General features: G+C 52.1%; 1 long non-coding RNA gene across 1 annotated transcript; it reads left to right on the top strand.

Moving 5' to 3' along the window:
- Positions 1-2,302: 2,302 nt before the first annotated feature.
- LOC130684511 (uncharacterized) lies at positions 2,303-3,609 on the top strand. The gene is made up of 3 exons (XR_008998792.1): positions 2,303-2,418; positions 2,568-2,724; positions 3,427-3,609. It is a non-coding gene; the product is annotated as an uncharacterized LOC130684511 (long non-coding RNA).
- The last annotated feature ends 256 nt before the right edge of the window (positions 3,610-3,865 follow it).

The raw sequence follows: 3,865 nt of genomic DNA, 5'->3' as shown, positions 1-3,865 counted from the left end.
CACCCGTAGATAAAAGCCTCCTTGCTGAGTCAGGGGAGCCCTCTTCTCCTCACCCACCTCCCATGCTGGGTACAGGGCAGCTGCCAGCCCCTTAGATCAGAGGTGCGTTTGCACAGAGGGTCTACCAGCAAACGATTCTGGGCACTCCCTTAGCTCCCAGGGCAGATAAATGATAGAACATAAAGAAAGGAGCCAGAGAAGCATCACTAGGTTCAAAAATAATTTCAACATACTCCTAAGTTTCAGAAATAGAACAGAAACAGAGATGTAAGGGACAGATTTTTTTAAAGGGTTTAGAAGAATTTTTGGAGAGACTATTTCATTGTGGGGTAGGGAAAGATTTCTGAAAAAAAAAAAGGCATACAGAGCAAAAATCACAGAAGGAATAGTCTGGGAAGTGTGGTAACATTCAAGTTTTACACTTTCAACACAGACAGTTCCATAAACGGAATGGAAATACAAGACATAGAGAAGGTATTTGCAGTGCTTGTAATCAATGTCTCAGAGAAACAAGGGTCCACAAATCAATTTTTTTAAAGGCAAAACCTGAAAGACAGACAGATAACTTACCGATGAGGAGCCACAGGAGCCGTGGAGCCTTACGTGGGGAGCTGTGTGCTGGAGCAAGAAGCCACCGGTTCACTCAGTCAGAATGAATATTTGATGAGAAAGCTCTGTGACAGAGGCCGTCATCCACTGACGGAGGACAGCAAATTGTGCAACCACATTCTAGAGCAATTTAGCAAAAACTAGTAAAGTTGAACATGACCCAGAAATTGTGTTTCTGAGCAAATATCCTTTAGAAAGAAACTCTTCCATATAGGCACACAGTGATACCTATCAGAATGTGTATTGTGATGTGAAAAACTGAAAATAATTGAATTTCCATGAATAAGGAAGTGGATAGCTAAGCCACGGTGGGCTTACATGATGCACTGCCACACAACAGTTTAAATAGACAACCTGGGGCCTCAAATGCCAGCATGGCTGAATCTTCAAAACAAAGCAGGGTGCTGAGGGTACAGCGTGGTGCTTACATACAATTTTAGACGTAAAAATTGCCTGTGGGTTTACATCTAAATCACGAGGCTCCCCGGACACACCCAGCTCGTGGTGCCATTACAAGGCCTCCCCTCCAGGGGACACATGGGAGGAAGCCGCTCCTCCTGGGGGGTGCTGGCCCTGGAGGGACCCGCAGGCGGGGTTCTCAGGCGCAGCCTGGTGGGCGCCCTCATGCACACCTCATAGGAGCCTAAGAGTATGCAGGGAAAGAAATGACAAACCCAGGACCCCAGGTGCCTCTGGGAGTGGCCCTGGGGCCTTAATTATATCCACATATCCTCAATTATATAAAATCTGAAGAAATCATGCCAAGTGTTAAGATTTGGTGAAGCCAGGGAACAGAGGCCTGTGTTCTCATTCTGACGTTTCCTGTGCTCCTTTTTCGTTTCTGGAGGACTGCATAGCTTAGAAACATTCAGGCCTAAGGGCAGAGAGCTGGCACTGGGGTGCTCGCCCTTCCCCCTGCCCCTGCCCTCAAGGCCCTGCCTGCCTGCCTGCCTGCCCAGCTCTGCCTCCCCAGAGCCCCCTCCCTCAGGCACTGAGAGAGAGAGAGAGCCCCCCCAGCCTCAGAAACCACAGGGCAGCCCCTCACCCAGCCAGATGACACAGACCAGAGGTGGTCCGGGGACCCCTGCAGCATCGGGTGGGCCAGGCTGGAGGAGGACCCGCACGCTGTCCCCAAGAGGCCAGAGTCCTGATTGCTTTTAGACTGGGGGGAGGGGGCTGGGTGCAGGTGGCAGAGCTGCCCTCATGCAGCAGCTGCCTGGGCACAGGTTGCAGGGTGGCCTCCACCTCCATGTGCCTCACCACACCTCCTGTCACTGCAGTTCCTGATGTCACGTGTCAGGTGGACATGGAGCCCGATCAGGATCAAGACAGAAAGCAAGTAGCTTATGTGCCGGAGAGAAGAAAAACAAATATTTCTTTACAACAAATACCTGATCCATTGAATAAGAACTAAATTAAAACATCAATCTTCAAGTGTTATAACTTTTTAAATCAGAGGAGAATTATAGGTAAGACAGGAATTTCAAGTTAGAAAGAGCAGAGGAAGCTGCCCTCTGTCGCAGCAGGTTGAGGCCCCTCCCCGCTGGGAGCCGACCCGGGGAACCCTGAAGGCAGGGGAGGGAGGCACGAGCACCTCGTCATCCCCCGCCCCCACCCTGCCCTGGCTCCCGGGCTTCACTCCACCTGGGCTGCGTGCCCTGCCTGCCTGTTTGGTTGGGTATGAGCCAGACTCAAAAGATGGAGGCATTGCGGGCACCGCGGGTGCAGCCAGGATGCCGGAAACTGCTGCCTGATTCTGGGAGCCTTACAGAGAAAACAGGAAGAGGGTGTTTGCGTTTCTAGAAGGAGGTATTGGCTCAAACAACCCACAGGGCTGCCTAGGCAGTTAAGCTGCTCCTTAAAGAGTGAGGCAAATCAGTATTTGCACCGAGGCTTCATTGATCTTTATTTTAAAAGTCATGTAAATGTTTTTATACCTTTTATCACTATCATTTCAGAAGTGACATAAAATTGGAGCAACATTAAAGAAACCCAGATGCTAAGCAGAGGTTGGCCCCTTCGTGGGAATCCCGCTGGAAACTGTACTGATGATAACCTTGAGTTCCCACTCGTGGACTAATGAAAGTGGAGGGTCTCATCTGTATTTATTGTGGGGTCAGTTTAGAGCTAGTGCGTGTGTCTGTGCATGTGTGGGGGTCTGTGTGTGTGGGGTCTGTGTGTCTATGTGTGTGTGTCACTCTCCCGGCCATTCCTGTCTGTATCCTGCCCTCTCTCCCGGGCTGTCCCACTGACACGTGTATCCCCCTGGCCTGCCCACCTGGTCCTCTCAGGGGAGGGAGAGGCAGCTGTATCAGTTAGTATGGCTACAACATGCTGTGTAACAAACGGCCACAAGAGCTCAGTGACACACAGCAGTTGGATTGATTCGGCTCTTGGGTGGCTGTGTGGCTGGGGTCTGGCTGGTCTAGTGGGGCTCAGGTGGGGCATCTGGAGTGGCTCCAGAAGTCTCTCACCCCTGGGACCAGCCCGCTAGCCTGGGCATGCTGTGTTCAGGCGGAGGTGAGAGAGGCCAGGCTCCTCCCTTACGGGCCCCAGGCCATGTAAGCTCTGTGCAAGCCTCAGCTCGTTTCCACATCTGCCCTCGCAGTGCTGGCAGCGCCAGCAGCCTGGGGTCGGGGGAGGGAACTCCCACCCGCCGTGGGAAACACTGGACAGTGGAGGCAGGGGTGAAGAATTGCAGAAATAGCTTTTCTTCTCCGAACAAGCTTCTGCCGCTTGGTGTGAAGCAGGGGTGTGCACGAGCAGGGCGGGGCAGGGGCAGGGGCTCTTTTATTTTACCTCTCCGTTCCTGTTTAGCTCCTGCATTTGACACCAGCCCGATTATCACTCCAGACTCAACATCTGCCCCCGAGCGACTGGGCATCAGTCACCTTTCAAGAGTTACCGGCGGAGCCCATCTGACCTGGAGGTGCTTCCTAAATGATCGAATCCTTCTCTAAGGAAAATTTATTTAAAATAACAAAATAAAATACAATGCCATTTCAAATGCAGCTGTACAATGGTTCTTCCGCATGCACATTCACGTAGGGGACATGCCATCCGATCAGGAGCTTTGTCCGACACTGAAGGGTGTGCTGGCTGGCTGCTCAGCCCCTGACGGCTGGAATAGCATCGCCCAGGGTGTGTCTGCTGCAGGCCCAGGAGAGGCCCTGGAGAAAGGCCCTGGGCAGCGCACATGGCCTGGCTCAGCAGCCAGGCTCCAGCAGAAACATTCACTGGCCCCATTTCGAAAACT

This window comes from Manis pentadactyla, chromosome 8 (assembly GCF_030020395.1).
Source record: "Manis pentadactyla isolate mManPen7 chromosome 8, mManPen7.hap1, whole genome shotgun sequence".
NCBI lineage: Eukaryota > Metazoa > Chordata > Mammalia > Pholidota > Manidae > Manis > Manis pentadactyla.
This window is presented reverse-complemented; position numbering and strand designations above follow the sequence as displayed.